Source organism: Glandiceps talaboti, chromosome 5 (genome assembly GCF_964340395.1).
Source record: "Glandiceps talaboti chromosome 5, keGlaTala1.1, whole genome shotgun sequence".
Classification (NCBI taxonomy): domain Eukaryota; kingdom Metazoa; phylum Hemichordata; class Enteropneusta; family Spengelidae; genus Glandiceps; species Glandiceps talaboti.
In genome coordinates this window covers 14273807-14287668 of record NC_135553.1, presented here as the reverse complement: position 1 = coordinate 14287668, position 13862 = coordinate 14273807, and positions in this window count along the sequence as shown.

The window sequence follows — 13862 nt, the reverse complement described above, 5'->3', positions numbered from 1 at the left end:
TGTGTGGACTGGGGCGTATAGCGACCTATATCCTACCAGGTCCACCGTATACAGCTGGATTGATTGAAGCACAATCGTGGGTAAGGTCTTGCCCGTTGACTTTAGCCATGCCAGAACAAAAAACGGCACGGGCTAAAGAACCAGATAAATCTCAAGATGGCTACTCGAGCAATGCCACGTAGTCTTGTCTTGCACCATCATACTTCACAACTTAAAAAGTTTACGATAAATAATTTAATCATCGGCCTGTTAAAAAATGTGGAATAAAGGAACATGTCGCACAAATAAGACTAGACTGGTGAACATTAAATTTGAATTATAGCGGTTAATGTTTTTAATAGATGATCGTAAAACAGATGGTTCATTGTACCCGACAGGCCATAAGGTGGTTGTATGAGTTTACCATAATCATGAAATGGAAAGGGAACAATGTGTTTTGTTTTTATCCTCTTTTGCAGGGAAAAAAACTTTAAAAATAAGCTTTATTCACCAACATGGCAAGGCAAGTGGTAAATAAATCCCAACGCCTTATAATTAATTTGAAATATTAATTTAGTGATATTAAAATTATATCCGACAGGCCATAAGTTGGTTGTATAATTAAGATTGGACAGTTTCAATATGTTATTTAATTGGTTTTTCGATTCGAGCATTTCCTTTCTTCAAATTTCTGTTAGATTTTCGTCTTTGTTTAATTATGTTGTTGTTGTTGTTGTTGTTGTTGTTGTTGCTGCTGTTGCTGTTTTTTACGTGTGTATGCATTAGCAATATTCGAGAGAACTCTGTACTCGCTGCAAGTTGTTCTACAATTTGAAGGTACGGAATAAAAAGGGTCTACGCTATAGCCTATGGGGGCGTAATTTTTGTAATAGTGAACATTTTTGTGATATTCAAAATGCTAGTCACAGTTCTACTCACAAACATCACTTTAAACACATGCATGTATAAACCATCACTTGCAAATGACTGAACTCAAATCCTGCATTAAAACGATCCGATGATGTCATTTATTATAATAGTATTTTTTACGTATAAAATGTCGAAGAAATCAACTATTTTTAATTAACAAAGCAAGAATATAATTGTAATGTCACAGAAGAATTAACATTATAGTAGAGTATTTAATAGAGGTTCCTGTCAATACTTTCAGTTTGGTAAAAGATCTTATAAACTCTGTATGTGTTACTTTTATTTAAACGATCAATGACAAGCTTCCATCGGCGGCTAAGTGTATAACTTGTCGCGGTCAGGGGAGTTCGATCACGTAAAAGTTGGCAAAATAGCCCAAGTTTGATTCGGCAAGTAGAAGTTCTAGGTCTACCGGCCATCATCAAGATGCTAAACTCCACTGTCTGGTAGAACTACTAGGAACTATGGAATAGCTAAACTATGTTAAGTATGTAAGTCGTTTCGCTTTAGTAACCATACTATTAACTCGGCCTATACATCTAAACTCTTTGTGAGATGATAGCTTGTGTAAGCTTAACGCCGCCTTATTTTTCAGGGGGCTAAATTGTGGGCTCCGTTTACACGTCAATATTCTACATGCAGCTTAGGTGCTCCTCTACCGTAGAGCTCCTACATCAGCCAGGAAGTTTTCCCGTGGATGGATTCAGGAGACCCCTGTTGAAGTTCTAAAGGTGTGACCTTCCGTGTATCTCCCAGAGATTGGGACGGTTTCAGAACACAACCCCGTTGGTCTCCTTCGCCAGGACGACAGACCGTGGGGGGGGGGGGGGGTGGCAGTGGTTGATGTCAGTTCGCGTTCTAAGCTGTTTACGAGGACACCAAACCGTCCAGACTCCTGGGCGGGATTGCCATGCCCGTCTAAATCGTAACTGCCTACACACAGTAGTATATTTAACAGTAGCCTGATTTTTGTGTCATTTCTGATTTTGAACGAAACATGATGCCCCATTGAAGAGCCCGAGCGTAGAAAAAAAGCTGCATAGGAACAATTGAAAAAACTTGGAGTGGAATTTATCGTGTTTTTTAAAAGTTATTTGTCGTTGATCATGATGTTATTGTACGGTGTACTGATAATACAATCTCGGGAATTTTGTTCAGATTGGTGTTTTAAAGCAGTCAAAGCGGCCATACTAACATACTCTCCTTATTAATAATCACAAAAGCTTTGTCATATTGTAGTTTCTAATATCGCTTGCTCTTTAAAATATTGAAATAACGGCACGCGACAACCTGTTAAAAATACTTTTAAAGCAGTTGTAGCCTGGTAAATTTCGTGTCGATCTCAGTAAAATATTTGAGAGTCTTTAAGTTGCAGAAGTATATTATCTATAACTGAAAAATAGATCTTTATTTCCTGAACGTCATATGTATTATGAATATAGCACATTTTAAGTTACCGTTCACCGGTTCTGTTTGATACAACTACGCAGAAACCAAGAAGAAACTGCACATGCTACACTTTGATGGCAACATTTTATCTAAAATGAAATGAACTAACTACCACAATGCACAAACATCAAATGCAGACATCAACATATTTTCGTCGGCGTGTCTGCGTCTAGTTGCAATACGTTTAAATTGTTTATTTCATTTAGACAAAATGTAGCAAGAAGTTACGATTTTGTATAAGTGGTTGGATCAAACAGAGCCAGTTAACGGTAACTGGAAACGGACTGTACATCAGCGGAAGTTTGGCGCACACAACACTGAGTAGGGTCAATTAAATTTGAATACGTGTACTGAAACATGTACTTCTTCACCTCTAACTCTATGAAAAGCTATTTCATTTGACTAAATTATACCTTTATTTTATTTTACAAGCTATGTAAGCGTTAATGAGTTTATAATCGAGCAGGCGATGAAATTTGAATGAAGTCTATTGCTCCGGCTATTGCTGTTGTGTGTGCAACAGTGCCACGGTCTTTGTGTTACGTGACCACCCTCTTACTTTGCACGCACGTTTACTGTCGGTTGTTAAGTCCCCGACGAAGCACCCATAAATGCGAACTCTTTGTAGTCGTTCGTTTGAAGCCATTTATTGAACTGAGAGTATACACAAATTCAAGTAGATATTCCCGATTATGAAAACACTTTTACTTGGGTACAACTATATACTAATCCTTAGTGTTTGCACTTGACAACGAATCCAGACGTCGGACATAGAACCAGCCGTCACTTTTACGACATGCATATGGTCTAGACATGTACGAGTAAGTCAAGTGGTCAAAATGAAACCTTCGAAAAAATAAAAAAAGGGGGCAATAAACTGGTCAAGCCGAAGTTACACACAATATCACGCTGATAGGAAGAGAAAGGACGGTAATAACTCATCCAGCATGTCGTCACCATTTATCGAATGCTATTCTCCCTTACTTTATTCTGGGGGCAACAAACAAAATGATTTTCATCGCAGAATTGCTCATTTCTATAAATGTTTAAGATGAGAGTCACTTCTATACATTTCTTTGTATATATCTCGTACGGGGAAGGGGTATAGAAGGGAAAAGAGTTGGGTGGGGGTGGGGGTGGGGGTGGAGGGGATGGGGATGAAGTGGCCATGGGGTTGGGTTAAAATAGCTATCATATATATATATCAATACAACCATAGCTTCCATTTATGATAACAATCAATTTGAAAAACAATGGTATTAATAAGATTTTAACCAATTCACACATGTTGTTCTCATTTTCTCATAGTATTACAGTATTTTACTTTTGCTAGACTGTTTGTCGTTTCCACTGATTAAACCTCAGACCACTACACAGACGTCGACACTCCTAGGTTGACGTTAGTGGTCCGAGATTAAACGAAAAACTGATGCATCCCTACGCACATGTTTTGTTTGATTTCTACTATGAGTTGTTGGTCTTTTGGTGAATTAACTCTCAAAATCAAATTTCAGGCTCATTCTGTCAAGATAAACGAATAATATCCTCAAAAATAAAATTTAACCGACAGACAGATATTTTGAACGCGTCCACCGGCACCACCTAGGAGTGTCTGTGGAGACAAAACTCCGAGTCCCCCCCCCTCCCCTGTCAACAACAAAAATAGTTCTTTATAATTACCCTACCCAATATTAATCTAAATGTCAACAAACCAGTACATATTCAGCAGTGTATCTAACGGCTATTTGTAGCTAGACTTTCATTTGTCTTTCTGTGCTTCCCTGAGTGAATCATGACGATCAACAAATTATGAAGTTAATTTTGCCATAGGGCGTTTATTGGATGAATTCGTACTCAACACAATATGTCAACGAAAGAAATTGTACGTAGTAGTAGTAAGTTTCTCCTAGCTACGAAAAAAAAATGTTTTGGTTGTGTAACAAATTGGAGAGGGTTAACTCTACTGTTAACGCAACCCCCTTCAATGCTACTCTCTATCTCTCCACTCTGTACACGGGATCGACTTGGACTTTTAGGGAATTAGCTCAAACTACACACAATGTTCATGGTTAACCTGGATCATTTAGAAGTGACCACGGAGCAGATCGAAGCTCCTGACCTCAGACCGTCTCTTCCAAAAAGTGAATCCATAATTTTATTATTCCATTAAATTCTTATTAAACATAAAATATACAATACTCAAATGATTGGGTGATAAAGTAATCAGCACCATAAATGACTAAAACGGAAGTATTGCCGTCGCCTTAAGTCAATGCAAATGATATTGACAAATATGAAAACTAGCTAAACAATGTGATCACGTCATTGTTCTTCCAACTGTCTGTAATCAGTCATTATTTGACACTGTTGATCTTATAATAACTTAATGTTGTCACCTTAGAAGAGTACTATTCGCGATATGCAAACATTTGTTCTAAGTATTAATTCATGACAGCTGAGAGTTCACGGTGACCTCGCAAAACATCAAAACTTAGCGAATATTAAAAAGTTGTATTCTCTCATCCGTAACAATTGCTATCTTTAATCAATGAAATGAAATGTATGATTTCCCCTCCCCTCAGAAAGAAAACCACAATGGGGAAAATGACGTTTTGAAAACCCACTGACATACATAAGCTTATAATGTTGGTTTAGCCTACAAACTCTAGTAAATTAAAATTTATTGTATTTTTTTAATAAAAAAGTCATATGCCAATGAAACAAAAACACAACAAAAACAAACTAAAGAAAAAAACCCAGTCACAACAAAACAAAAAACAACTAGTAAAAAAGAGCGGGAACTGAAGAAAGTACTACACCAGCTGCAATTAAAGCGTTACTGTCAATTATTGACAGGTCCTGAAAAATGTCGTCTGCCAAAAGAACCACATTCAGGTTCACTTCTCCTGTTTAGAAACAACGCACATCGCATATAAGCACAACTCAGCTTTTTTTTAAAGAAATATGTTTTAAAACATCCTTAATACATTTATAACTCTGAGTAATAATGAACAGGCGGCCATGATAGGCCTCGATATCTTCAATGTTTGATATTGTTGTCAATATACATTTCTCTTGTCGTATATTCCGACGTATGGGGTTTATACAATGTAGTATCAATATAGTAATTATTGGAACGGTCACCCCGGTTTACAAAATGTTGAAATGCGTTTTACGCGTTTTATTAATTTTACAAAATTTGCAGGAATAAACAAGGTTGCTTAAAAATGTTACTGTATCTAAATTAGCAATTGTTTATGGCTGAGCAAGAGTGCGTGTGTCCAACTATAGATAAGTCGCTGCTAATCCAGGCCCCTGATTGGTTAAGTGGGCTAGCCGTGTTATACTCGTAAAGTGAGCAACCGTACAGGTACTGAGCAAGCACCGGTACCTTATTTCGGTTAATCAGTCATCGTATTTCCTTGTTTTTTTTTTAGTTTTAAAAAATGACACTTCTTCATCAAGTTGTACTCAAACCCTTTACCTAAATATATTTAACATGTGTGCTCAAATTGCCAAACGCCAATGACATTGTATGCAATGTACTGTTAGTACATGTACCGCAGCCATCTTTATCCTGCACCGGTAAGCTTACATCATGCTCAACGAAATCTAAACAGCCTGGCTTGTTATATGTATAATCAACGTGAGCGGCGGCAACCCCAATGTGTACAGAAATTGTTCCAAAATAAATATTCGAAACTTGAAATAAATTACATAATTAACCTCTTAATGTTTATTTACCAACCATTTTCCCGCCAAATTAAAACGAGCGATATCGACGTTCGTAATTTTCTCGTCATGTGTGGCGATCATAGAATTTGTTGCCACACCCACATCTAACATCTAGGTTAAAGTGAACTGCTTCGACATTGTCAGCATAACGAAGGCGTTTCTCTCTAAAAAAAAAAAAGAACGGAAAATCAAGTGTCAGCAAAGATAGGAAATTGTGATCATGTCGACCACGAAAGATTCTGTATGGCGATTACTTTGGTAGACTGAGGACCTAATTAGTGACGCTATTCAATTTGTTCATATATTAAAATTGTATTGACACTCAGTTTTTACGGGAATGGTTTGAAATATTGCTATAGTACCATGGTTTTGACGTATCTACAAACCCATCATACGTACATTAGGTTTAATAACCCAAGTAAATACACAAGAATTTCCATCAGATAATGTAGATGGTATGAGTGCTAGGCGATGGAGTGGTTAAACTTTATGGCATACAACCATATTCAGCCGAATTCATTCAAATAGACAATTAAAACTGAATATACATAGCGGGCATTGAGCACACATTGTAAGTTTCCCACAAACGCAAACTCAGAATTTAATTATTAAATTTCGGTTTAGGTCGACCCCAAGTTGTGGTCACGAAGACGACGTATATTACATTCCCGTATCAATGGCAGGATTATGTTTATTTCAACAACAACAATTATTACTAGTTTTCTTACAGATAGTGTGGATTTCTAAAACACCTGTTTCAGATAAAAATGTTTCATTCCACGTGAAATGCGATCATTGTTGTTTTCGCCTTGTCGACTTGTTACACTATCATGTCCCTTTCAGATAGCTCAGCTTGCGTGAGAAGCCACGAGTGTGCTCTAATACACGGATTAGCTCGCTTGATGGAACCTAGATTGTACGGCGTAATTGAACACAATATCGCAACAACATCTTTTGCGGTGTATCGTATTTTAATTTAAATATAGTCGGGTTTTCATCCGTACGTACCCTCACAGCATTTTTCCCTAGAGTGAAAAACCATATTTCATATGCTATCGTCTGTGTTTTCCCCGCGTGCAGCCTTTACGCATAATATATAACGGTCGATGTTCCAAATTTTACTATTGGTCTGTGTAGGAGCCGTTTGTTAATTGTCCTAACGTCCTTTCAATAAAACACGAACGGATGCTCGTCGGCCGACCGATGATTGATCACCCGTTTCATTTCTCCGTTCTTCATATCAACGTTGCTATACGAAGACATGTCGGCAATTATTGGGGGGGGGGGTATGTATTCTCTTAAAGATAACAAAAAGGCGAAACAAGAGCAGTTGATTTATCGGCTTTGGTTTATCATAGTGCATGCACTCTGGCCTCACGTGTATTCAACTCTAATTATAACCTAAATTGAATTATGAAGAGGGGCGCGCTGCAAGTCTTTTAAAAAATGCTAACGTAAAAATAAGTGACGAAAGGGCAATCGATTTTGAACTGTACGGTGTAAACTGGCAAAGGCCAACACATGGCAGTGATTTAATAATGGCAAACATCGACGGAAGGCTACAAGGTGACGGAGGTAGAATGTGTTCAGTATTGCCGTTTGCTGTAATTCACACAGTTGTACTCCCTTCTTGAATTGTAAGTTTTCTGAATATTTACTCAATCAGCGACTTCTGATTCATATCCCGCTTTTCACTTGATAAAACTAGATGGATGTCTATTATGTTGTTATGGGAAGTCGATATGTGAAGGGGGTAATTCAGTTAGCTTAGTTGTTAGTTTTTAAAAAAAAAATATTTGTTAGATTTCAAGGCTATCCTGATAAATACACGTTTTGAATAATAAAGAGTTTCTGATACACATTTTGAGTTACACAATGGTGGTTGAACTAACTTCTGAAACAAAATCAACGGTTGATCTATTCACGCCTAGCAGCAGATAGTAGACGCGTAGTCGAAAGTCGTACACATATGCCCAACGAAGTGTCCTTCAGTGGCCCTTTGACAGATACGAAAATCCTCGATATCACCCTAGATGCAATCGACTCTATCGATTTTTTGAATCATTCTTTGGATTCGTAATTATACACTTTGTCATCTTTGTGTCTTTGGTTTATGGTTACGAATTTACACTTACTGAGGCACTAACTGTCTTTCCAAAGCTAGCTAAGGCCTACAAAAAACAAATGTGTGGTTCCGATTACTCTCAATTTTAGAATAGGTGAGATAGGTAGATTTATATTTTTGTGAGTGTCTAGTCCAGGTAGTCATTTTTTCGGTTGTTTTCTATATGGTCTCTGTGTTATTGGTTTCTTCCCATCAGATGTACGGCCATTACAGATTGGAGAACAGTTTTATATTGTCTGTTTAAGTTGATGTCTGGATTGTTACCCACACTAGAAATTACCCCTATTCTAAAACAACTTCATTGGCTTCCAGTACCCCATTGTATTGTGTTCAAACTTTTGCTCATCACTTATCAAGTCCTCAATGGACTCTCTCCTCAATATCTCAGGAACTTAATTACACCTCTTTCTTCATCACGCACTCTTCGCTCATCGGATAAATGCCTTCTGCACACACCCAGATGGAATCTGGCTTCCTACAGTCACCGCTTCTTCTCTTCAGGAGCTCCTGTGCATTGGAACTCCTTACCCTTGGATATGAAAACCTCTCCCAATGTTAACATTTTCAAAAGACGCTTAAAAACTTATATCTTGCAGAGAGCATTTTCATTGTAACTCTAAGCGCCCCTGAACATTGTTTAACTTTGGATATTTGGCACTACACTATATACATGTAAGCTATTATAGTGATTCCGTTAATTAGGCAATATCATAAGAATACAAGCTTCAAATTTTATATAATTTAGCACATACATACATGCACACATACATACATACATACATACATACATACATACATACATACATACATACATACATACATACATACATACACACACACACATACATACATACATACATACATACATACATACATACATACATACATATCATATGATGATGTGGTATTACATACATTGAGAGACGTTTAGATAGACACTGGGAAGGACTTGCAAATGAAATTTAAATTGAAGACTATGCAAGCATACGCACTGATACGATTATAGTTAACTCAGATCTGATATCAGAGGCCTAAATAAGGCCTATAATCAGAATTGTACCTGTATACCTGTATACCTGTATAATTTCAATTAGTCGTTTGCATTACCAATATTTTTGGGTAATTAGGCAATATCCTAATGTATGCAAATCTAATGCAAATTTTATATGACTTGGTGCATACATTGACAATGACAACGATTGTGTCCTAAAAATCCTTAACAATTCACACTTCCAGTTTCATAAAATTAAGTTGGTATATACATTGATAACAACAAAGGCTATACAACTAACAGTCCCCATGGAAGGCATTCAGTTTACATCTGGTGTTCACATGTTTTGGCGGGAAACGAACGTGATACGGAATGTATGTTATCGTACACACTCGTGTGCTGCACTTACAATGCCGTTTATATAAGTGTTTATTGTATTTGCATCCGTTTGAGATTGCATTGAATGAAAAGTTCAGGGAGTTGGTTTTTAGCTTATCAAATCATTCCTGTTTGTAGACTCTATACGGGTGTGTAATGAATTGGCGAAATGTAGCATTTGAATCGACAAAGCTACAATACAAAACGGCCCCTCAAAACCAAAACCACTACAGAAACACAAAAAGTAGTGTGATGAATGGAAAGTTCGGTACATATGACTTGTTAAGTTGAAGTCATCCGGCCTTGTGGTTATATCATGACGACATGGTCACTGGAGTGGAGACGAACTTACATAATTATTATTTAGTTGACTAGACGAGGAAAATCTGAACACCCATGTGGAAAGGTTTTGACATCGAATAATAAGTAAGGAACAAAAGTTACAATTCCACTCTAAAGAAACGTTGTTTAAAGAAGAAAAATGAAAAGTTCATAAATTTGTCAGAAAAAACGGCGGGAAAATGTTCTACGCCGATGATTTTGACAACTGAATTCATGACTACATTCATTTTACAGTAATTTGTCACAATATAGTGCAATTCAAGTCCTCGATACTATTGTCTACTATCCACGGTCCACACTACAGATCACCGTGTTACTATAAGCCAACACTGCAAGTAGTTAACTGTGACAGTCAAAAAACGTACTCAACTTTAGATTTGAGTAAAATCCATCACTTTAATTGACTGAGATGTCGATCGACTTTTTTTTTTATTCCAGAAGGCATTAAGCTATAAATCAACTGATAACTTTCTTAGGGACAAGATCAATAGTTCAATGTATGATTCTAAATTCTAACTAAATTCTATAACTTTAGGGGTGGGTGGGTTGAAAATGTCAAATTGAGAAAAGGAAGAATTTTTGCTTCAGTAAATGCTGATTTGAAATTGATTGTGTGGTTTGAAGCAATTTTCAATTTTGGCCAATTTAGTTAGATGTGGGAGTGTGTGTGGGGTGGGGTGGGGTTGGGTGGGGGTGGTCTGAGGCCTAATATAAGAATTTTAGTGTTTTTGGTTTTATCCTACATTGAGCTATTGATCTCACCACTTAATCCATGACAAATTGTGGATTCGTTGTTAGAATGATTGTCTGATAACTATATATATATATATATATATATATATATATATATATATATATATATATATATATATATATATATATATATACATATATATATATTTTTTTTATATATATAATATATATAAAATATATACATATATATATATATATATATATATTTATATATATATATATATAGTTATAGTTATAGTTATCAGACAATCATTCTAACAACGAATCCACAATTTGTCATATATATATATATATGTGTGTGTGTGTGTGTGTGTGTGTGTGTGTGTGTGTGTGTGTGTGTGTGTGTGTGTGTTGATTTAGGAAAATCAAATGGTGGATAACCATTAATTGAATTGTGAAAGTTAGTCAGAAAGGTTGTAATTAGCACTCACCCCCCCCCGAAACGGAGGATATATATATATATATATATATATATATATATATATATATATATATATATATATATATATATATATATATATATATATATATATATATATATATATAATCTTACCACTGACTTCCTATATATATATATATATATATATATATATATATATATATATATATATATATATATATATATATATATATATATATATATATATATATATATATATATATATATATATATATGTCGTTTGCCAGAGTTCATTTGCAAGCTATGTAATTTATATCAAGCAGTTCTATATACCACAGTTCTCCAATTATAGGAAAGATAAAAAAAAATCATGGTTTAGCCACTAGGAGTGCTTTTGGCAAGCCATTTTTTGGCAGGAAGTGAGGGCCAGATTAGTGTAGAATATAATTGTGGCATCGTAAAGACAGCAGGCACTATTAAACTTGAATTAGTTATCACACATTCTCTTATTTATCTGTGTTATTTCCACAGTACTATTTTATTAGTGACTACCAGTAATCAACACATGCCTAACTACTACTGTAATATTCAGTTATGGACATTCAGATAGAGTTCTTTAATTTCACACACATTTCATTCACTCTTTCATGCAACCAGTGGCTATAGACACACATCAAGATTTAGCCCTCACTTTGCAAAATCTGGTGCGCCCTCTTGTGTCAATTACCTAAGAAATGGCCAGAACTTCAGTAACCCTTACTATTACAGTGTGTTGTTCAATGTTACCACTTTGTAACAATGTAACTAATTACAGGTCTAACTTGCTACAATATAACCAATACAATCAGGGGCACTTTGCTACATTGTTACCAACTGTCTGTCACTTTGTATCGAACTCTTAGATGGTATTTATTGAGCATGCATGTTGTATTGTGAGTTCACACCCGCACATCTGTTACGATATCATCTGTATGTTTGTCTCACGTTCTCCTTTTAAAAAGTTTGCTTCTCGACCTTAATTAACGGTTTTGGTGGTAAAACCCTACACGAAAATCATAAACCCTGAAACAAAACGTCGTCTGGCTTGAAAAAAAATCCCCCATTAACATTGCAACATTGTATCGTCTGGCTAGACAAAAATCTTATCAACAGCGTTTCGTCAATCGTCAGACATTACAAACATCTTTACCATTATTGTTACATTTTCTTTGCGTGAGCTACCATTATCTTATAGGAGATCATCGCCAAATTTAATTCATACGTTCGTGGTAAACCTTAAAGGTTGACGCGTTCGAATTCTTTGATATTTTTGAGACTACAGTCAATTGACTAAAATGTATCAATTGTAATTCAGTTCTTATTGCGCCAGACGATAACATGTGCAAATATTAATTAGATTTTTGTCGAGCCAGACGAGAAGATTTACAGCATCATAGAGATAGTTGGTTTATCCAGTCAAAAACCTGTTGCAATGTTAGTGAGATTTTTTGGAGCCAGGCGACGTTTTGTTTCAACGTTTGATTTCCGTTGTAGTAGAATCTAAATGAATCATGTCTGCAAAATATCAAGAGGCTATTCAAAATGAATGAATGAATGAATGAATGAATGAATGAATGAATGAATGAATGAATGAATGCATGATTGAATGAATTACATGATTGAAGGAATGCCTAACATTTTACTTCCAGAGAAAAGAAAGGGGAAGAAATTTCGATGAGCCATGGTAAACAACAAATGTGAAACGCAAGCGAAGCCAAATAATACTTTGAGAGGCATATATTGAATCTTGAGGATATTCAACTGTCTGTCTGTCTGTCTGTCTGTCTGTCTGTCTGTCTGTCTGTCTGTCTGTGTCTGATTAAATTTTTGAATGAAAGACTGATGAAATTTTATTTTCCTTAAATTAAAGAATAAGAAAAGAAAGCACAATCAACCAGCAGAAAAGTAAATAACAAATGTATGTGAAAGAAAAAACAATTCTAACATGAATGCCTCCTGTACTATAAGGCAAAACCATAGATTTTTGGGCCTACACACACTGTTGGAATGCAAAATTAAACAACAGTACATGTTTGCATGATTGAATAGTACTGACGAATATCCTGTGACGCTGGTCAACAATAGGGAACTTGGCGGGTTTGCAAGTTCCCTATTACAAAGATGATCTTTCATGTTCTTTAACACCTCTGAATTCCCCAGTTCAAGAACTGAGAGAGGCATTCATTCTACCCTTCCGCAACTCTGAGCTTTGAGTTTTGGGCTTGGACACACACACACACACACACACACACACACACACACACACACACACACACATACACACAATCTCTCTCTCCCTCTCTCTCTCTCGGTTCACGTACACAATATTGTTCTTTTAAATTTGTGTTCCATAAATGAGGACAAGGTCTTTAGTTTAATCATAACGAAAAAACCCGTCTGCTTTTATTCAAACTTCATAACAAATTACTAGTATACTTTTGTAACAGGTGTGAATCAAATTTTACGGAAGGCTTTCCTCGAATTGAACATACGAGATAGGTGGATAGGTACAGATTATTATATTCATCCAAAATGCATTGTGTTCAGAACTACAACAGAGCAATACTTATAATTTTGCATGCATGCATGGGGTATATATATGGGTATATTGTACACTGTTCAGGGAACGAGCTGAGTTTATGGCAGCGGGTCGTCGGCCTGAGGAGAAAATATTTTGGTCGAAACATTTTCCACTGTAAATCGGGTACTAGAACATCCAAGCTCCATGTAGTGATTTATAC